A 23,676-nucleotide genomic window follows, 5' to 3' on the forward strand; every position below is an offset into this window, starting at 1 on the left:
CGTGTCCACTTCGATGTGTCTCACAGGTTTAGAAAAAATTTTGATCAAACAAGGCGCCAGTCTCTCAGCAACGTCTCAGACAAAGGAATTCCGACGAGGGGCTGGACGACTCCTCCCACAAGGAGTGCTCACAGGCGAATGACGTCACCGACAGGCGTGGAAAAACTCACGCATGCGCACGAGGGTTCAAGCATGTCTGACGTAAAAACATATGAATGAAATCCATATAGTTTTTGAAAAAAATAAAAAGGACCCTTACTTTATTGACAGCCCTCGTAATACAAAAGCAAATAAATGATGTGCAAAATAAATAAATACAAAAACCAACAGTGGCAATGAAATACTGATTGTACTCTAATCTATTATTCTGTTGTTACTGGTAATAAAATCCAGCAGCCCTGTTTGTTTTTACGTGTTAATTATACTAAATCAAAATAACACAAGGCACTGAAACACTTTACTCTCTGGCTTTAGTGTATCTATGTATGTCATCATACTTGTGATGCTAACATAGGAAGTACTGTGCATAACTTTTAAGCGCATTAATTTACAGGTTACTTTAAAAGGTTCTCTTCTGGCTTGAAATGGGCTTCAACAGCCTCTAATGCCAGCTCTTCTCAAGAATTTACTCAGTATACACATGATGTAATGTACTACTTGGGGCAATGCAGTAAAATATTATTTTACTGGCTCGTACCACCAAAAGTCATCCTGTCTGGGTTTGATTGATCCTACTGAGAGGGCATCAGCTATTTTGTCTGGATGGCTGGTCCATGGGTCAAAGATCCTTTTAAGCAATGAAACCACCTTACATTTGGTCTTGGTCGCTCCTTACAAAGTTTATAGCAGTGTGTGAAAATTATATGTGAAAACATAAAAATGGCAGAACTCCATTCCAATTTCTCTGCTATTTATTTGCCAAATGTTTCAGGCACAGCTCTTCCTCAGTGTAAAGATTGTCTTGCATCAGTGAAAAGCTGGATGTCTAGCAATTTTTACTTTTAAACTCTAATAGACTGAAATGATGGTTCTTGGTCCAGTGAGAGACATCAGTATCAATTTGACCAGTTAACGCTCAGCCTCTGCTCGTGTGTCATACATCACACTGACAAAGTGAGGAACCTTGGGGTAATTTTTGATCCTGCATTGCCCTTTGACCCTCCACATTAGAGATATTACAAGGACTGCTTTCTTCCACCTGTGAAATATAGCGAAGATTCGTCCCATCCTGTCTATGGCTGATGCTGAGACCCTGATTCATGTGTTGGTCTCTTCTAGACCGGACTACTGCAATGTTCTATTTTCTGGTTTACCGCAGCCTAGCATTAGGGGTCTCCAACTGGTTCAAATTGCTGCTGCCAGACTTTTGACAGGAAGCAGAAAGTTTGACCACATTACACCTATTTTGGTGTCTCTTCACTGGCTTCCTGTCATAGTGAGATCAGATTTTAAGGTTCTGCTACTAGTCTATAAAATTGTTCACGGACTGGCACCTCCCTACTTAACTGACCTAATTAAACCCTACGTACCGGCCCGGACTCTGCGTTCTCAGCGTGCAGGACTACTTAGTGTCCCTAGGGTGAATAAAAAGTCTGTGGGTCACAGAGCTTTCTCTTATCGTGCCCCTGTTTTGTGGAATGATCTCCCTGCATCAATAAAACAGTCAGATTCTGTGGAGACTTTCAAGACCAGACTTAAGACGCACTTATTTTCCCTTTCGTAGGCTAGCATACTGGCCCAAAATAACCGCTATTCGCCTAAGTTAGATGAGGGCGAATATCTGTCATTTTGGGTGACTGGGCATGGAGTGTTGCCAACTCCTCAGAAAGAAAAGTAGCTACTGGCTGTCCTAAAAGTCACCAGAAGTCACTAAATGATGTCATCTTCTAATTTGCATATTATTTGCATAGTACGATGCCATAACAGATGCTAAAGGAAAAAAAAAAACATTGTGGGAGAGACCATTGAATACATTATCAGCCTTCCATATTCATAAATGCAGAGTATTGCAAAGAAATTTACACGGACTTCTGGCTGAGTTTGAACAATATATAAGCAGCATTAAGCTTATAGACTGCCCCAAATGTCATAAAAACTGCCACACTCTATTAGGTTTTGTTTTGAAGAGAATTAATGTAAAAGAATACCTTTACTTTTATTATTGTACCATTTTTTTTTCTATCTTGTTCTATTATAATGATACTGTGGCCTTGTCCTTTCTTCATTTGCTGTTCATTTTACTATGAATGTATTTGTTGAAGAAAAAAAAAAACGTGAGACAAAAAAGTGAGTAAAAACACCTTAATAATATAGAACCGCAAATAAACTTGATTGTTGGTTCATTTGTTTTATTTTGCCATTAAAATAGGCTATCACTTCTCAAAATAACATAACTTATCAAGGCCATGGATCCTCAAAGTCTAGAGACTAATTAGTCACAGTGCAGCAAACGAGGTGAGTAGGCTGAACGAGTCCGAGTCAGGTTTGACATTCAATGCGGGAACAGCTGCAGAGGCAAAGCGCGTGCGTGTTAGAACGCGGAGGATTGTAGATATCCCTCCGCTCAGCGCTTTGTACCGCTGCAGCAGACTGAGCGGATGTTGGGGGACCCGCGGATGCTCAGTGAGAACAGGGACTAGATCAATACGTGCTTTCACTTTTCAGTCGTCAAACATCAGAAAGTCTCCAGTGATGCCACGAAAAGTAGCTAGATTTGTCACGAGTCCGCTTTTGACAAAATAAGTCATAAAGAGGGTTTGGAAAGTCGCCAGATTCAGTGAGAAAGTCGCCAAGTTAGCAACACTGGCTGCACACATGCAAATAGGGCAGCTGTTAATGTCCGGCTGGACAGCTAGGTGTCCATTGTTTATTCACCTGTGTGTTATTTTGCACATTACTGGTTGAAGGACCCATTAGTTTTCCTGTGATGAGTGGGGCGTACATATTAGAAGGTCCTGTTGGTCACTCAGGCCACTGTTGCGTGCATGTTTTCCACTTCTTTACTGGTTATATATGTAAACAGTCTCACCACCTTAAACTGTACTGTTTGGACATCACTGGCTTAAGGACCTGTCAATCTTACATTTCAGCAGTTCAGAGTGTAAACAGTCTCACCTCCAACAATGTCATCATGCTTACATCAGTCTGTGTCACACCACTGAAATAGAATAATAGGATCATGTCCGTTCTTTCTTCATGTTCTGGACGCAGCATTTTGTTCCTGCGTAAGTGTCATGTTGGTTAGCCCCCACTGCACTTGGACATGATTCTGTCGCCGTTTTCAACCCATCGTTGTTGTTGAGGGATTTCGTTTGTCTAGTCTTGTCAATTTGTCTAGACTTTCCATTTCCACTTTTTGCTCTGCTTTCCAAACATATTTCACTGATATGGAAGTGGAATGGAAAATTCTCAACACATTAATCATTTATTTCATTGTCTTTTATCGCCCATGCTAAGCTCACCCTCACTAACTCTCCATCTAACCTGTCACCATTCATATATTGTTTCCCTGCATGACATGTTCACAAACCACTCGTGCCAAATACCGTGCATACAGACACACAAAATGCCAAGCGTCTAGTTTTGTTTTTCTACCACATTGCTTTCAGATTTGATAATATGTTGTTTGTTTTTTTCAAAATTGGGTATTTTCATATATCATGCTTGAAATAGCTTTATTATAATAATAATGACTATTGTTATTATTAATAGGCTGCATGGTGTGCATGGAGTGGTTAGCACTGTTGCCTCACAGAAAGAAGGTCCTGGAATCACTCCCCACCTGGGGCCTTTTTTTGTGTGGAGTTTGCATGTTCTCCTTGTATTTGCATGGGTTCCCTCTGGGTGGACCAGCTTCCTATCACTTCCAAACACATGCAGCATATGTGAATTAGAAACTTTAAATTGACGGTAGATGTGTGTGTGGGTGTGAATGTGTTTGTCTATATGTGGCCCTGTGATAGAGTGGCATCCTGTCCACGGAGAACAATGACTCTCACCTAATGACTGCTGAGTAATTCTCTAGAATACCCCCCCCACACACACACATTTCACGTGTCACATTACACTGTGCTGATTGTACTGTACCATGTAGGAGCAAGATCTGGGGCCAGGGGCCATGATCTTAAAATTCTCTTTCCTGGTGTGCAGTTGATCAGATAAATTTAAAACTTGAAAACTGGCTTATTTTACCCACTGGTAACTGAAACTAAAATTAACCAACCTGTGCTCCATAAATGTTCTGGAGCAGATGATGCTAAACTCAGCCACATGGGCTGTGCAGCCAGTACATTCTGAATGCCTGTCCAAGCCTGGATAAATGAGTAGGGTAGAAGGAGGCAAGGCGTTAACTTTAAAGTTTGTCAAATCTCAGCCACATGGGGTTTGCAGCCAGTCCACTCTGAGTGCTGGTCCCAATCCCAGATAAATAAGTAGGGTTGCACTCATGAAGGGCATCGGTGAAAAACAAGCCAACCCATCATCATCAGAGTACAAATAGAATTTCCATAATAGATCAGTCAAGGCCCAGGTTAACAATGACCGCCACTGCTGCTGTTGCCCAACAGGGTACCGGTGGAAATTGGGCCACTGCTGGGAGAATAAGAAGAAGCGGAGGAGAATGTGTGCTTAGAGAGCGGGAGAAGAGGGAAACTAAAAGGGTGGAAGTGAGAGTCAGGACTTTGAATGTTGGCAGTATGACTGGTAACGGCAGAGAGCTGTCTGATATGATGGAGAGAAGAAGGTAGACATACTGTGTGTGTGAAAGAGACCAAGTTGAAGGGAAGTAAGAATAGGACCATAGGTGGTGGGTTCAAGTGTTTGTATCATGGAGTGGACAGGAATTAAGAGAAATGGTGTTGGGTCATTCCAAAGGAAGAGTATGTTAGGAGTGTGTTAAAAGTTAAGAGAGTGTGTGACAGGGTGATGAGTGTGAAGTTGGAAATTGAAGAAATGATGATGAATATCATCAGTGCATATGCCCCACAGGTAGGTTGTGAGATGAAGGAAAAAGATTTCTGGAGTGAGTTAGATGAAGTGATGGAGAGTGTGCCCAAGCATGAAAGATAGGTGATTGGAGCAGACTTCAATGGGGCATGTGTTGACGGGAACAGAGGTGATGAGGAAGTAATGGGTAGATATGGTATCAAGGACAGGAATGTGGTAGGACAGATGGTAGTTGAGTTTGCAAAAAGGATGTAAATGGGCTGTGTGATACCTACTTTAAGAAAAGGGAGGAGCACAGGGTAACATATAACAGTGAAGAAGGTGCACACAGGTGGACAACATCTTTACAGGAGATGCAAGCTAAAAGAAATTGGAGACTGTAAGGTGGTGGCAGAAGAGAGTGAAGCTAGACAGCAGGGATGGTGGTTTGCAGGATGACTTTAGAAGTGAAGAAGAGGAAGAGAGTGAAAGCTCAACAAAGGATCAGCTGGTGGAAGCTGAAGGAGGAAGAGTGTTGTGTGAAATTCAGTGAGCAGGTGAGCGAGGCACTGGATGAAGGGGATGGAGAAAGTTGACAGGAGTGATTTGTGCCACAGCCTCAACTTTATCTAAATTCTGGGTCTTTTAGTGAAGCTTAGGGCTAGTGGCCGGCGATTACCTTAGTATTTCTTCTGTTTTCTTTTAAACTTAATGCTGACAAATTACACTGTATTTGTTGTCTTTCTGATGCTTGATTCTGCTTTTTTTCTTTCTCTCTGTTTGAGGTGCGACTCCACCCAGAGATGGGTGTGGTATCTGTTCCAGAAACATCCTGTGCACCAGAAACATTTTCTGTATGTTGTTTTGTGAATTGTTTTGTAATTTGTGTCTGTAGCATGGCCCAAGCAGAGGGTCACCCCTTTGAGTCTGGTCTGCTTGAGGTTTCTTCCTCAGAGGGAGTTTTCCTTACCACTGTTCCTCTGGGATTGGTAAGGTTAGACCTTACTTGTGTGAAGCACCTTGAGGCAACCTTGTTGTGATTTGTCGCCATATAAATGAAAATAAACTGACAATAAATTGAAAATTGATTTGTGACCAAAGAATATCTGCAAGAGTGAGGGGGAAAGTTACAAGACAGTAATGAGACCAGCTATGCTGTACGGCTTACAACATAGCTGTCAGTGTACAGACTGAATCAATCACCTCCATCCACTATGATTTCAATCAACAATGATATTACTGCTCCCAGAGCAGTTCTGGAATACAATCATCAATTCATGTGTAAAGTAAAATAAAAGTCAGGAGTTCCTATTTAGCCCTAATCCTGTCAACCACAGACCTAACCGTAGTTCACTGTGGCACTACAAAAAGACAGGAAGCAGAGCTGGAGGTCTTTGAGAGTGACGATGATGAACAGGCTAAGGAATGAACATATCTGAGGGACAGCACAGGTGGGACAGTATGGAGACAAAGTGTTGGAGGTGAGATTGAGATGGTTTGGACATGTGCAGAGGAGGGACAGGGTATATAGGGAGAAGGATGCTGATGATGGAGCCACCAGGCAGGATTAGAAGAGGGAGGTCAAAGAGGAGGTTTATGGATGTGCTGAGGGAGGACATGCAGGTGGTTGGTGTGACAGAGGAAGATACAGAAGACAGGGTGAGATGGAAACGAATGATCTGCTGTAACGACCACTAACGGGAGCAGCCGAAAGAAGAAAAAGACGATGATGTTAAATGGGCATCTCCTGGTGAATGAACCCAGAATTCAACTGAATTTTGACTAGTGGTATATACACGTTACTGAAGAGTGAGCTCAACTTGTATTCAGCAAAATAAGATTGTGTAATTAAACATACCGTATAACTTAGCATTATGCCCTGTTCCAGCTGGTTTGCTTTGGACCGATCAGAGGTTGGTTGTGCGAATAGTCAGTGAACATCTCTGAGTTCAGTCAAATCACTTTTAGGACAACCTGATAATAAAATTACAATAGTCCAGCCTAGAAGAAATAAATGCATTAATTAGTTTTTCAGCATCACTCTGAGACAAGACCTTTCTAATTTTAGAGATATTGTGCAAATGCAAAAAAGCAGTCCTACATATTTGCTTAATATGTGCATTGAAGGACATATCCTGATCAAAAATGACTCCAAGATTTCTCACAGTATTACTAGAGGTCAGGGTAATGCCATCCAGAGTAAGGATCTGGTTAGACACCATGTTTCTAAGCTTTGTGGGGCCAAGTACACTAACTTTAGTTTTATCTGAATTTAAAAGCAGGAAATTAGAGGTCATCCATGTCTTTATGTCTGTACGACATTCCTGCAGTTTAACTAATTGGTGTGCGTCCTCTGGCTTCATGGATAGATAAAGCTGGGTATCATCTGCGTAACAATGAAAATTTAAGCAATGCTGTCTAATAATACTACCTAAGGGAAGCATGTTATAAAGTGAATAAAATTGGTCCTAGCACAGAACCCTTGTGGAACTCCATAATTAACCTTAGTCTGTGAAGAAGATTCCCCATTTACATGAACAAATTGTAATCTATTAGATAAATATGATTCAAACCACCGCAGCGCAGTGCCTTTAATACCTACGGCATGCTCTAATCTCTGTAATAAAATTTTATGGTCAACAGTATCAAAGCAGCCCTGAGGTCTAACAGAACAAGCACAGAGATGAGTCCACTGTCTGAGGCCATAAGAAGATCATTTGTAACCTTCACTAATGCTGTTTCTGTACTATGATGAATTCTAAACCCTGACTGAAACTCTTCAAATAGACCATTCCTCTGCAGTGATCAGTTAGCTGTTTTACAACTACCCTTTCAAGAATTTTTGAGAGAAAGGAAGGTGGAGATTGGCCTATAATTAGCTAAGATAGCTGGGTCAAGTGATGGCTTTTTAAGTAATAGTTTAATTACTGCCACCTTAAAAGCCTGTGGTACATAGCCAACTAATAAAGATAGATTGATCATATTTAAGATGGAAGCATTAATTAATAGTAGGGCTTCCTTGAGCAGCCTGGTAGGAATGGGGTCTAATAGACATGTTGATGGTTTGGAGGAAGTAAGTAATGAAAATAACTCAGACAGAACAATCGGAGAGAAAGAGTCTAACCAAATACCAGCATTACTGAAAGCAGCCATAGAGAACGATATGTCTTTGGGATGGTTATGAGTAATTTTTTCTCAAATAGTTAAAATTTTATTAGCAAAGAAAGTCATGAGTCATTACTAGTTAAAGTTAAAGGAATACTCGGCTCAATAGAGCTCTACCTCTTTGTCAGCCTGGCTACAGTGCTGAAAAGAAACCAGGAGCCTGTACTACGAAGCTGGGGTTACTGGCTTATCAGGGTAACTTCGGGAGTAAGTTGATGACGTGTGGAGTAACTTCCCGGTTAACCCGTACTACGAAAGGTGGATAGGTTTTGATCGAGGCATGCTGCCACAGCACTTACGCTGTGCGCCAAACCTGCGCCGAGCAGGTTATGTTCTAGGTTAGCTTGAGGTTTACGCTTAACTTCACCCTTATAAGTACCCGTCCATCCACCTGCATCACGTTTTCCTGTAAAACAAGTCATTTTTTACAGTGTAGCAATGCCCCGACGATCAAGCAGATAATGTGCCTTGTGCCTATTTTGCCAGTGGACAATTTATGTATTCCATCAGTGATGCTGAACATCTGAGCAAGAATACTGTATGTCGTATGATTCGCAAGGTAGTACTTGCTCTATCTAAACTGTTGGATGCATTTGTCATTTTCCCTGGCCATTTATCCGCAATGCAAATCAAAGAAGGGTTTTATGCAATCGCGGGTAATTACTAATATCAAAATAGGTCTAATGCATGTCCATTAATTAGGCGAAGTGGGGCTTATCAAGCTGTGAATAAATCTACCGTTTTGAAGGATGTTTTATATTTCATCTTCACCTGCTGCCAGGTGTGTTTGGCACTGCTATTGCATCTGAAATATTGACAGGATTAGGAATAGCAATCATACAGTCAAGGTAGCCTATTTAGGAAACATTAAATTAACCTAACATTTTAGGAGGCATATGCCCATTCTGAATTGTGTTGCATCTGGACGTAAATAATGAAAGAAGGTAATTTTTTTACACATATTAGACATTCCACAGGTTAATCATCTGTAACAGATTTGGAGAACAATTGAATTGTACGTACGCATTTACCCGATCAGCAATATGTTGCCAACAAGCCTGTCTTGCTTTATTAGCAGATGATGTGTTCGATTTCCCCCTTAACATTATATTAAATTCCTCGTAGCTCCGCATAATAATCGTGCATTCTTCTTCGGTAAAGTAAGGCGACCACGCCATCATTGAAAAATGGTGACGTGTGCTGCAACCCACCCCTTTTATGTGAACACGCACAAACTCCAATTAGGTTAACACAGGTTCAACAAATCAACATCTTATTCAGTATCGTAGTACTGATTAACACCACTTGAGGAGACCAGGTTTTGTCAACCCTGGTTTAAGAGGTTGACCCTGGGTTACATCTGAGTAAGTTAACCCTGCTTCGTAGTACAGGCCCCTGGGGTTGTTCTTATTTTCTTCAATTAATGATGAGTAGTAAGATGTTCTAGATTTACGGAGGGCTTTTTTATAGAGCAACAGAATCTTTTTCCAGGCTAAGTGAAGATCTTTAAATTAGTGAGACGCCATTTCCTCTCCAATTTACGGGCTATCTGCTTTAAGCTGCGAGTTTGTTTACCACAGAGTCAGGAACTTCTGATTTAAGGCTCTCTTTTTCAGAGGAGCTACAGCATCCAAAGTTGTGCTCAATGAGGATGTAAAACTATTGATGAGATACTCTATCTCACTCACAGAGTTTAGGTAGCTACTCTGCACCGTGTTGGTATATGGCATTGGAGAACATAACAAAGAAGGAATCATATCCTTAAACCTAGTTACAGCGCTTTCCGAAAGACTTCTACTGTAATGAAACTTATTCCCACTGCTGGGTAGTCCATTAAAGTAAATGTAAATGTTATTAAGAAATGATCAGACAGAAGGGGGTTTTCAGGGAATACTGTTAAGTCTTCAGTTTCTATACCATAAGTCAGAACAAGATCTAAAGTATGGTTAAAGTGGTGGGTGGACTCATTTACATTTTGAGCGAAGCCAATTGAGTCTAATAATAGATTAAATGCAGTGTTGAGGCTGTCATTCTCAGCATCTATGTGGATGTTAAAATCGCCCACTATAATTATCTTATCTGAGCTAAGCACTAAGTCAGAAAAAAGGTCTGAAAATTCACAGAGAAACTCACAGTAACGACCAGGTGGACGATAGATAACAACAAATAAAACAGGTTTTTGGGACTTCCAATTTGGATGGACAAGACTAAGAGTCAAGCTTTCAAATGAATTAAAGCTCTGTCTGGGTTTTTGATTAATTAATAAGCTGGAGTGGAAGATTGCTGCTAATCCTCCCCCTCGGCCTGTGCTACGAGCATTCTGACAGTGTGACTCGGGGTGTTGACTCATTTAAACTAACATATTCATCCTGCTGTAACCAGGTTTCTGTAAGGCAGAATAAATCAATATGCTGATCAATTATTTATCATTTACTAACAGGGACTTAGAAGAGAGAGACCTAATGTTTAATAAACCACATTTAACTGTTTTAGTCTGTGGTGCAGTTGAAGGTGCTATATTTTTTTTCTTTTTGAATTTTTATGCTTAAATAGATTTTTACTGGTTATTGGTGGTCTGGGAGCAGGCACCGTCTCTACGGGGATGGGGTATTGGGGGGATGGCAGGGGGAGAGAAGCTGCAGAGAGGTGTGTAAGACTACAACTCTGCTTCCTGGTCCCAACCCTGGATAGTCATGGTTTGGAGAGTTTAATAAAATTAGCCAGATTTCTAGAAATGAGAGCTACTCCATTCAAAGTGGGATGGATGCCGTCTCTCCTAACAAGACCAGGTTTTCCCCAGAAGCTTTGCCAATTATCTATGACATAACATAACATGATATAACATGACATAACAGCTCAAGAGTACAGCGACCAACAAAAGACATGACAAAAAACAGAAATCCTCTGACATTCAGGTTTGGGTCTTCAGTGTCTTCTTGCAAATGTTTTATTTCAAATGTTGTCTTTTTCTGTGCCACGATCATGCAGCTTTGACTGGTGAACCAAGAGACAATACATTAGTGTGTGCACTGTCTGCCAAGAGAGCCAGTGAAGCTTGCAACTCCTTTAAGGTTTTCATGGGTGTCTTGGTGGCTTCCCTCACAAGATTTCTTCATGCAAGGTCACCTCGTGCTCTAGCTAGATTTACCATACTGTGTCATACATGATGTGCATTATTTAACTGTGTTATGTACTTATACAATCCCTTATTTTCACTTTTGTATTTGCATTTCATTTATAAAATGTTTGTGAAATTTTATTTTTACACCAACACTGGGCAGAATCCTTTTAAATTTAATTAAAAACAATAGTCAGAAAAGAACAAAACCACATCGAAGTCCTAAGATGAGAGTACTTTTTATAGATGCTTTACATGCACACCTGCCCTCTAGCAGCTCAAAACCAACTAATTAACTCGATGATTCTGGCCCCACTGTTTAGAAATAGCTGCATTAACGTCTTTTGAGATTAGCTGCACTTACACTGAGTTGAACACCTGACGATGCCCAGGGCTGTACTCTCACTACATTTTCAGTATGTGTAGAACACATGCATTACATATTTTCCCACCCAAACATGGACAATCTGCAGCCCCCCACACCCCGCCTTCATACGCTGTATCCCTGTAACTGTGGCCATTCTTCTGCTGCAACTGAGAGACAGGTGCCGTGATTCACAGAAATAAACAAACCGCACATGCCTGTGCACAGCTGCACATTTGCAAACTGTCAATGCAGGGAAATCATCCCAATATTGCAGCCTACAAACATTTTATGATTTATGTTGCATTCAAAGTGTGCACTATTCACTTTGCCTATACCTCACAGGGCATTCAGAGATTTGGCCTACCTATAGCGCGAGGTTCTGTCTGTCACAGTGTTTTATTGCAATGGGACCAGGCACTGACAGCAGCTGCAGCTATGCAATGGCAGAGTCAGGTTTCTCTTCTAATGCGAACAGCGTTTCGCTGCCTGATTCACTGTTCAGCTTTTAGAACACTGGCCTATATTATAAGCAGTTAACACGACCAGTCCTACTCCACCTTCTGTGATCTTCCTTGTGGTTCTCTCTTTGGAAGACGAAAGGCTGCAATATGAACAATGCACCAGACTCTGCACCTGATTAACAAAGGTCCGAGACAAGAGTGCAAAGTTGCGTGAGCAATCCAAATTATATATATATATATATATATATATATATATATATATATATATATAATATATATATATATATATATAAACACACACGAGGTCTGTCCGTAAAGTATAGGTCCTTTTTTTTTTTCAAAACTATATGAATTTCATTCATATGTTTTACTCAGACATGCTTGAACCCTCGTGCGCATGCATGAGGTTTTCCACGCCTGTCGGTGATGTCATTCGCCTGTGAGCACTCCTTGGAGGAGTCGTCCAGCCCCTCGTCGGAATTCCTTTGTCTGAGAAGTTGCTGAGAGACTGGCGCTTTGTTTGATCAAAATTTTTTCTAAACCTGTGAGACACATCGAAGTGGACATGGTTCGAAAAATTAAGCTGGTCTTCAGTGAAAATTTTAACAGCTGATGAGAGATTTTGAGGTGATTCTGTCGCTTTAAGGACTTTTCACGGTGCGAGACGTCGCGCAGCGCTCTCAGGCAGCGTCATCAGCCTGTTTCAAGCTTAAAACCTCCACATTTCAGGCTCTGTTGATCCAGGACGTCGTGAGAGAACAGAGAAGTTTCAGAAGAAGTCGGTTTCAGCATTTTATCCGGATATTCCACTGTTAAAGGAGATTTTTTTAATGAAAGACGTGCGGGCGGATTGCAGCGTCGGCTCGCAGCCGCCGCGACACTCCGCCACAGGAAAAACATCTGTTGGAAGCCTTGAGGACAAGTTGGAACATCTCCAGCTGATAAACAATTTCTCATATACTCTCTCCACTGAAAGCCATCAAAAGCCAACTGGATTTTAACAAATGGTTATCAACGGAGCTGTTTTTCCTGTGCCGCCGCGGCGCGTCGGCTGCGTCCCGACGCGCGGACCCGTCCGCCCGTCTTTCATTAAAAAAATCTCCTTTAACAGTGGAATATCCGGATAAAATGCTGAAACCGACTTCTTCTGAAACGTCTCTGTTCTCACGACGTCCTGGATCAATAGAGCCTGAAATGTGGAGGTTTTAAGCTTGAAACAGGCTGATGACGCTGCCTGAGAGCGCTGAGCGACGTCTCGCACCGTGAAAAGTCCTTAAAGCGACAGAATCACTTCAAAATCTCTCATCAGCTGTTAAAATTTTCACTGAAAACCAGCTTAATTTTCGAACCATGTCCACTTCGATGTGTCTCACAGGTTTAGAAAAAATTTTGATCAAAGAAAGCGCCAGTCTCTCAGCAACTTCTCAGACAAAGGAATTCCGACGAGGGGCTGGACGACTCCTCCCACAAGGAGTGCTCACAGGCGAATGACGTCACCGACAGGCATGGAAAAACTCACGCATGCGCACGAGGGTTCAAGCATGTCTGACGTAAAAACATATGAATGAAATCCATTGTTTTTGAAAAAAATAAAAAGGACCTATACTTTACGGACAGCCCTCGTATATATATATATATTATATATATATATATATAATATATATCACAACCCCATGTGAAATGTAAATAAAAACAAAATACAATGATTTGCAAATCCTCTTCAATCTATATTCAGTTGAATACACCAAAAAGACAAGATATTTAATGTTCAAACTGATAAACTTTACCACTGTGTTACATCACCTTTTCTTCTAACAACACTCAATAAGCATTTGGGAACTGAGGACACTAATGGTAAGTGTCATGACTGGGTATAAAAGGAGCATCTCCAAAAGGCTCAGCCGTTCGCAAGCAAAGATGGGGTGAGGATCACCACTTTGTGAACAACTGCGTGAAAAAAATAGTCCAACAGTTTAAGAACAATGTTTTTTAATGTTCAATTGCAAGGAATTCAGGGATTCCATCATCTACAGTCCATAATATAATCAGAAGATTCAGAGAATCTGGAGAACTTTCTACACGTAAGTGGCAAGGCCGAAAACCAGCATTGAATGCCCGTGGCCTTCAATCCCTCAGGTGGCATTGCATTCAAAACCAACATCATTGTGTAAAGGATCTTACTGTGTGGGCTCAGGAACACTTCAGAAAACCATTGTCAGTTACCACAGTTCGTCGCTACACCTACAAGTGCAAGTTAAAATTCTACCATGCAAAGCGAAAGTCATACATCAACAACATCTATAAATGCCGCCGCCTTCTCTGGGCCCAAGCTCATTTGAAATGGACATCGTGTCCTCCAGACAAAAGAGAAAAAAGACCATCCAGATTGTTACCAGCGCAAAGTTCAAAAGCCAGCATCTGTGATGGTATGGGAGTGTGTTAGTGCCCATGACATGGGCAACTTACACATCTGTGATGACACCATCAGTGCTGAATGGTACATCCAGGTTTTGGAGCAACACATGCTGCCATCCAAGCAATGTCTTCTTCAGCAACGTCCCTGCTTATTTCAGCAAGACACTGCCAAGCCACATTCTGCACGTGTTACAACAGCGTGGCTTCGTAGTAAAAGAGTGCGGGTACTAGACTGGCCTGCATGCGGGTCCAGACCTGTTGCCTATTGAAAATGTGTGGTGCATTATGAAATGCGACATCGGAGACCCGGACTGTTGAACAACTGAAGTGATACATCAAACGTTTATTGAGTGTGTTAGAAGGAAAGGTGATGTAACACAATGGTAAACATACCACTGTCCCAGCTTTTTTGAAACGTGTTGCAGGCATCCATTTCAAAATGAGCAAATATTTGCATGTATGTATACATTTGCATGTATGTATGTATGTATATGTAATGGGGCAAAAGGTATTTAGTCAGTCCCTGATTGTGCAAGTTCTCCTACTTAGAAAAATGAGAGAGGTCTGTAATTTTCAACATAGGTACACTTCAACTGTGCGAGACAAAATGAGAAAAAAAAATCCAGGATTTTGGGCCAAGGATGATGCTGTGAAAATGGAAAGTTGATAGGACAAATAGGTTTTGAGAAATAGCCAATTTAGCTAACCAGTAAACATTGGATATTGTGCTGCAATGCACCATGGGAATTCTGGCTTTTGGGGTTTTAAATATTGTTATTGTTGTTCATGTTTAACAGTGTTGTTAGTGTTAGTGTTATTGATTTATTGTGTTTTTGTAGTTCAATTGGTTTAGTCAGTATAGTTAAATGTTATGTTGCTGTACCATGAGTGATTTAAGTGTCATGATCCCGGTACCATAAGTGAAAAGTGTAGTGCTTTTAATGTCCGCAGTTTTTGTTTGTCAAATTAAAAGCACCTGCTGACAGCAGAATGCAGAAAAGGAAAAAAGCTCTGTGTGTATGCGTACAATTTTGATCATGCACAAACAAGGGAGAGCTGACATTTGCCATTTGGTATGCTTATGTATTTTTGGACAAGGACGAACGGTGTCAAAACTAAACATTGGTAGGACTAATATTTTAGAGAAGTTACATATATTAGCTAACAACACTGAACAATGCACATTGATATTTACATTGTAGACTCACACACCAATCCAGCAGGGTGCGGTAAATCATTTATATATTAAAAGCGTGAGTGTGTGTGATTTTTAGTAAGTTCAGTAAGTACATAATATAATTGTAAATATGTTAAAAATACATGGATGACACAAGTAAAAATACATTTCCACTTTGGTCCATTTAAAAATCAAATGACAAATAGAAGTAAAACTAAAATAATAATACTGATTATAATAATAATGATAATGTTAATAACAGTGTGTATATGTTAACAAGAACCTAACCAATTTATAATTACATTAAGACAGTAAATTAACATAAAAAATTATGTAATTAGCAGGAAGTAAAAGGGATGAGTTCTTTTCCTAAAAACTGTTGAGGTCTAAGGTCTGAAGTTCTATAAACATTCTGGAATCACACATCATTCCAACTCATTACAGCAAATTTGCACAATTTATTATCTCCCTTGAGAAATGTCAGCTACTTATTTTATAAACACTACCCAATCTAGAGCCTGTGGATCCCCACTGACAGTGTGCTAGTTCTTTGTAATAGTCATTCTAAACATGCCACAAAGGCACTGAGCTTAGACTAGATTAGAACTTAGATTTCCTCTTTGCCCGTAACCTTGGCTTTTAAGTGATTTTTCTAAAACAAACACTTTGCCCTTGGCAGACCCTCTATCATTCCACCAAATTAGGTCTAAATTGACTCAGAACTATTAAGAGTTATTTTATTCACACACAGATACAGGGCTAAAAACAGTACTCATGCACACACAATCGTGATCATGCTTGCACTCATGTGTTTGCATCCATGGATGCAAACATATGAGTGCTACTGAAACTGCGCAAAATGTGGAATGACCAGAGCAGTCATAAAAACTGAATATGAAGTCACAGTATTTTGAATGGCAAATGCTAATTTTTGGCATATGGTGGAGCTGCTGAAATTCGTTCATTCATTCATTCATTTATTCATTCATTCATTTGCTATACCCACTTACTCAAATCAAGGGTCATGGGGGCTGGAGCCTATCCCAGCAGACATAGGGTGAGAGGCGGGGTACAACCTGGACAGGACTCCAGTTTATCACAGGGTCACAGATAGACAGACAAACACAGGGTACTGAAATAATTTTTTTTACCGAGAGGTGGTCATGGTGGTGGTTGTTGGAGCTATAACAACACTGCCTATGCTTCAGAACAGTGGCACTGCGGATAGGCCATGAGAAATCAATGAAAATGAAAATTTTCAATTATATAAAGTTTTAAGTTACCTACAATGATAAAAATTCAATATTTCATTGATTCAATATTTTTCAATGTGTGCATGCGTGTGTGAGATTGAAAGAGAGAGAGAAAATAAGACATCTTTGCCTCATGTGTCAAGCAAACTGGGAGTATTCATGACTGATGTTCAAATAGAGGGATATGAGCTGTATTTTGAACAGAAGAGATAAAAGGGGCGGTGGTGTTGCTCTGTACATAAAGGCAGATCTGATATGTACAATTGTAGAAGAAATGACAACTGTGGATGACATCATAGAAATTGTAACAGTGGAACTTGTACATGAAACATCTAAAAATATTTTAATCAGTTGTGTATACAGAGCACCAGACACTTGTGTTGTGAAATTTACAGATAGAATAATAGAGCTATTCCATCAAATTAAAAACAAAACGCTTTTTATATGTGGAGACTTTAACATTAACATAGAGAGCTCCAGTTGCCAAAGAATAAGTGATTTTGTGAATTCAATGTATAGTTTGGGGTTATTCCACTTGATAACAAAACCAACCAGAATCACATCGCAAAGTGCAACGTAATCGACAATATATTTACAAATAGAACAGATGAAATTATCAGGAATGGGATCTTGATGACAGATGTTAGTGATCATTTACCAGTCTTTTCAATATTTAAAATAAAAATAGGTACAAGAAAAAAACTGTTATAAACTTTAAAAGAGACAAGTCAGTAAAAGCCTTAGAGGCATTAAAATATGATCTTAAAAATCAAAATTGGGAAGTTTATGTCAGTGATGTTAATGTAGCATATAACTCATTTATGAAAATATTGATGAAATCATATAATAAAAACTGTAAATTAATAGAAATTAGTAAGAAATGAGTAAATAAACCATGGCTGACAAAGGGAATAAAAAATGCTTGTGCAAAGAAAAACTATACAGGTGCTTTTTAAAAATGCAAACAAAGGAAACAGAACACAGATACAAAAATATAAAAATAAACTATTGACAATAATTAGGAAACAAAAAAAATTATTATAGTGAACAATTAAATAAGAATAAAGATAATATGAGGGCAACATGGGGAATTATAAAAAGTGTGATTGAAAGTGATGGAGCGAAAGCAACTTTTCCAAATTACTTTGTCAAAGAAAATAAAGAGATATATGACATAAAAGAAGTGGCAAATGGGTTTAATGATTATTTTTCAAATGTAGGATCAAGTCTGGTGGGAAATAAACCAATAGTAGAAGATACATACACTTGTAAATACGGTCAATAGTATTTTCCTGGACAATGTGGATAAAGATGAAATAAGAAATATTGTAAAAAACTGTGTAAGCAAAAGATCAACTGACCATGAAGATTTAGACATGATGACTGTAAAAAGTATAATAGAAACTGTTATTGAACCATTTACTTATATTTGCAATCTGTCTCTGTCAACATGGATTTTTCCAGATGAAATGAAAATTGCCAAGGTAGTCCCATTATATAAAAATGGAGACAAACATACATTCTCTAATTACAGGCCAGTATCATTGCTTCCACAGTTTTCTAAAATTATGGAAAAAGTTTTTGTGACAAGGTTGGATAAATTCACTGAGAAACATCATATTTTAAATAATGCTCAGTATGGATTCAGAACAAAACATTCGACAGCTATGGGCAATTATGGAATTAATAGAGAAAATATCAACAACAATAGAAAATAAGGATTATTTTGTAAGTATTTTTATTGACTTGAAAAAAGCTTTTGATGTTATTGACCACTCAAGATTGCTTCACAAGTTACAACAATATGGAATAAGAGGTATTGCACATCAGTGGGTAAAAAGCTACTTAGAAAACAGAAAACAGTTTGTTCAGATAAATAATATCAAATCAGAATTGTGTAATATTGCTTATGGAGTACCACAAGGATCAGTACTTGGACCCAACTGTTTATTTGTATATCAATGATTTTTGTGAATGTATCTAATGTGCTTGGTAGCATTTTATTTGCTGATGATACACAACGCTGTTTTACTCTGGATCAGATATACAGGAAGTAGCACAAGTGATAAAAACAGAATTGGAAAAGGTTAAGCATTGGTTTGATATAAACAGACTGTCCACTAAATATTAATAAGACAAATTTCATATTGTTTGACAGAGCAAAAAAATAACGTGTCATTACAAATAGATGGAATGGATATACAAAGGGTAAAAGAAATGAAATTTTTAGGAGTCATAATTGATGAAGATCTTACATGGAAGTCACACATAAAGTACATAAAAGGAAAAATAGCGAAAGCCATTGCTGTTTTGCATAAAGTAAAATATTCATTAAATAGTTATGGTTTATTAACATTGTACAATTCATTGATTTTCCCATATTTAACTTATTGTGTAGAAATCTGGGGATCAACATATACAACTATATACAACCTTTGTTTATTCTGCAGAAAAGGGCTTTAAGGGTGATTAGTAACAGTGGTTTTAGAGATCCATCTAATCCATTGTTCATTAAGTACAGGGTTACTTAAATTTCGTGATTTGGTCGATTTGAAAATATTACAAACAATGTACCAAGCAAATAAAAATACTTTACCAACAAACATTCAAAATATGTTGAGAAAAGAGTAAGTAGTTATAAACTGAAAGGAATAGAAGTCTTTAGAAAACCAAGATACAGAACCAGAGTAAAAGAACGGAGTATTGCAGTAAATGGTGTAAAATTATGGAACAATCTCAACAAAGAAATTAAAGAATTAAGGTCGCTTAAATTATTTAAAAAACGTATTAAACTAGATGTATTACGTAAGTATGAAACTATCAAATAAGTTAGTGGGCTGTAAGGAAGTTAAAAAAATGTAATTGTTAATAATGTATAAATGTTTTAAGTTTAAAAATGTAACCTGTCAGAGATGTAATCTATTTAATAATGGTCATAATTATGAAATAAGTCAGTGGTATGTGACAAGTTAAGAAAACAATCTTGTTAAATAATGTTGAAAAATGATGCTGGATATTGAAAGATTGTATTGTAAAAAGGGGCAGAAAATATAAGACTTGTCTTCTCTCTGCTCCTTTTCATTCTGGTAATGGAGATGCTTTATTTCTGCTTTTCTGTTTTGTTTGTTTTTTTCTTTTAAATGAATGAAATAAATAAATAAATGAAATGAAATGAAAGATTGAGATGTTATCCTTTGTATCCTTGGATAATATTCAAACAAACAAAGAGTAAGGGCCAGATTTAGATTTCCCGCTCTGTTGAGTGCAGTTCAAAATTTTTTCCAATTAAGAGAGTGACACACTGAGTCTAGTCTCACGCTTTTTTTGTCATGCCACCCGGACACAAAAAGCAACCCCATTTCTGTGACAGTTTTTAAAATTTTGCTATTTATTATCCTCCCTCTTCTTCCTAACTCTATGCATAAACCATAATGTAAGTGTGTACTCTCCCCTAACCCTAACCATACCCCCCCCGACCACCTGTCACCCCACATTTTCGTTCCCCCATCATGAAAAGCACCCCATTTTTCATGACAGTTTTTAAATTTTGCTATAGTCCTCCCTCTTCTCCTAACTCTAACCATAACTATAACGTAAGTGTCTACCCTCCCCTAACCATAACCCTCCAGACAACCCCCTATCACCCACATTTCATGCCGCCAGTCACTCACGAAATTAATTTGTGCCTCCGTTACAAAAAGTGCCCAGTTTTCGTGCCCCTGTCACAAGCCTATAGATTAAGATACTTTTCGTAATGCCATCACAAACTGGGGTGAAACTGGTTCACATGATGTTGCAAAAAAACAAACAAAGCAGTAAAAATGCCACACTAAATCCAGTCCAAAAGCTTCCTTTTCTTTTATTCTTCCAAGAATAACATTGTTCATCACCGAGCAGCTGCCTCATTGCACAAATATTGCACAGCCAAGCGGCCTGACCATGTCCGTCAAAGCAGAGCTGGACATTTTTACGGCCTAAAGTCATGTCATATGAGACATTTAATTGGGCCTGGGTGCCGTAGGGGGACAGGACAGCATTCCTCCACTGCCTGCGCCCTGTTGTGTTGCGCTCTGACGCGTGGCCGCCAGTTCTGTGGATAACATGCCCATGCAAACTTCAGCTGCTGAACTGCTGACACCAGTGCTGCGGAGTGTCTGAATACATGGAGGCAAACTTGAGAATATACTGAACAACTCTTAACAGGGAGTGGATCTGAGCTTTTTTGGGGGGGAGATCATTGTGCCATCTGCAGTGTGCGGACACCTGTTTCTTTCTTTTTTTCTTTTTTTTTTCCTCTTCTTCTTTTCACCAAAGATCCAACAGGAAAACAACAGCAAGCAACAGAGGATTAAACTTCCAGTTGATCTGACATTTACACAGAGTTTCTGGGTTCGGGTTCGTGGCTCTTTCAGGTAACCTGTTGGTGCAAAACCATATGCAATATCCAGCATGGATTAAATGACAGTAAACAGCAGCCACACTTTTAAGAATTGGCATGCAACAAATCGGACTAACATGAATGGAATTAATGCATATGACTGATGAACGTCATTAAGGTATGTGTGTAGTGTGACATGAGGGTTTAGTGGGGGTTTAGTGGGGGGCAGATGTCTTGATATAAAAAGCCTGTACCTTTACTGGAACGGGTCATTCAAAATCCAGACCACAGAGCCACTCTGTCAAACAGCTCTAATTATTTAATCCCACTGCAACTCTGAATGCATGATGAAACTGTGTGTGCTTGTATCATGCACATTTTCCCAGAGGAGGATTAGTCATGGGCTATATCAGGTTTTCATTCAAGTGACACTCCACCAGAATTACATTACGTTTGTATTGCAGCATTCTGTATTGGAATAAAGCTGTAAATGTTTGGCTTTTTGTGATAGACTGGATATCGTACATCATGTTAGCTGTTGTAATCATTGCGTTTTGTCCCATGTGACCTCTTGAAGGGATAAATGATCACCTCAACCAGAAGAGTGTCTCCAGACAAATCTGAAGTTCGAATTGCTTCAGCCTCGAGAACACATCAGGTAAGTTTTTTGTTGTTATTTCTCAACTATACCTTTATCCCACACTTGTGTGCGGGTCACTGAAGTCAATGTGGTCCAAGGCCAAGTGCTTTTACAGGTCAGTGTATTGCTCAAGCCACAGTCAGGGATTGAACCCACCAGGTCAGATGTGGGAACATGCAATGGTTCTGCAGTTCTGCATCCACCCCATTATGGAACTGCCCCTGGGTTCTGAATGGCAACAACCAAAGCAGGACAACCGGTCCATCGCCACCTCCTCAAAGTAAACAGCTAGGTGACAGATAGATGATACGCAGACATTCCCGTGTCCTTTTCCGGCTGCTGTGGTCCTCAACACTGAAGCACTTGTGTGGTGGATCATGCCCAGAGAGATGCATCACATTGTCAAAATATCATAGCTGGCATTCCCCTACAATGCACATGGTACTCCTCATCTGAGTCTCAGGTACATAACCACTTGCTTGACACAAGTACACACTTTCATTGTACTTGTTACAATTACAATAAAGTATGTATCTGTAAGATCAGAATCAGAATCAGAAGAAGTTTATTGCCATTGCCAGTGAACAGGATTCACAGACTAGGAATTTACTTCGGTACAATGGTGCAACATTAAGAGGAGATAAAATGCTAAGATAAAATATAACATATGTGTCAAAATACGATAAATATAAGATAAAAAAAATAGATTAAAAAAAAATAAAGATAATTCCAGTTGTACCCAAGGATCATCCAAATAGAGCTAATGGCATTTGGTCATACCATTAGGTAACCAGTTAGACTCCAGGGCCTGGTTTCGTAAAGCAATCTAATCTTTCAGTCTGCTAAACCTACTTAGTCGACTGTGGTTAGTCATCCAACATTATCTGTCTAATCACCGTTTCACATCGACAGCTAAACTTGTAGATTGGCTAGCTTACGTTAGTTGACAGTTTCATAGGCATAATGGCCTCACGCGTGCTGTTGCCAAGAGACGGCGCCAATGCGCAACAGTTTTGTTTACTTCCGGGTTGGTCGTTGTCATGAACTATCCAGCCTTTGTTTCGTTAACTGGCTTTATTAACATTTACAGACCCATAGGAACAGCAGAATGACATGCTTAGTATTTAGCCTAGCAGTTTCGCTCTCCAGTTTCTTCTTCTACACTTCTGTCAAGCCTTTCTGTGCACACAACACTGCTCAGCATAACAGCAATGCCCTGTGGCTAATGTGAAAACTGTCACAAACACATCATGACTGTCGTCTGCTGTAACCATGGCAAAAGCGGAGGAAGCTCTCCTTTGGAGGAATGCAAGTGACATAAGGGTGCTCTTGAGTGTTCCATCAAGTGGTGGTACATGATCGCTGCCATTTTTTGAGGAAACACACTGAAGTTTTGTTGACTAAAATAAGATTAGCTAACTAAGCATTTTGTGCAGCGACTAACATCAAAAAATTAGTTAACTGAGTTTATTCGACTAAACAAGGTTAGACTGTTTTATGAAACCAGGCCCAGGTCTTAACGCCATACAGTAAGACAGGAAGCACCAGGATCCTAAAAACCTGAACCTTCATTCTCCTGCAAAGGCGTTGGCATTGCCAAACACCTCTATGAAGGGTTGGCATTACTCCACCAATTCTTAATAAACAAGAAAGCCACATCAACAATTGAGCAATGAATTAGATTAGATTCAGCTTTATTGTCATTGTACAAAGCCAGAGAAAATGTAGATATCATCAAACCACAAATGCAAATGAAAAGTGTTAAATAGAGATGAACAG

General features: G+C 39.4%; 1 protein-coding gene and 2 long non-coding RNA genes across 3 annotated transcripts in view; 1 reads left to right on the forward strand and 2 right to left on the reverse strand.

Moving 5' to 3' along the window:
- Positions 1 to 23,676, reverse strand: part of LOC117517333 — a 144,260-nt gene that overhangs the window by 49,589 nt on the left and 70,995 nt on the right. The gene's annotated exons all lie outside the window — the stretch shown is intronic.
- The window catches only part of map3k7cl (map3k7 C-terminal like), a 103,792-nt gene that overhangs the window by 7,037 nt on the left and 73,079 nt on the right, over positions 1 to 23,676 (forward strand). The gene's annotated exons all lie outside the window — the stretch shown is intronic.
- On the reverse strand, positions 1,957 to 21,953 carry LOC117517332. Its single transcript, XR_004562704.1, has 5 exons — positions 21,943 to 21,953; positions 11,496 to 11,502; positions 10,292 to 10,295; positions 6,696 to 6,705; positions 1,957 to 2,095 (listed from the first exon to the last, which is right to left on the reverse strand). It is a non-coding gene; the product is annotated as an uncharacterized LOC117517332 (long non-coding RNA).

This window comes from Thalassophryne amazonica, chromosome 9 (assembly GCF_902500255.1).
Source record: "Thalassophryne amazonica chromosome 9, fThaAma1.1, whole genome shotgun sequence".
NCBI lineage: Eukaryota > Metazoa > Chordata > Actinopteri > Batrachoidiformes > Batrachoididae > Thalassophryne > Thalassophryne amazonica.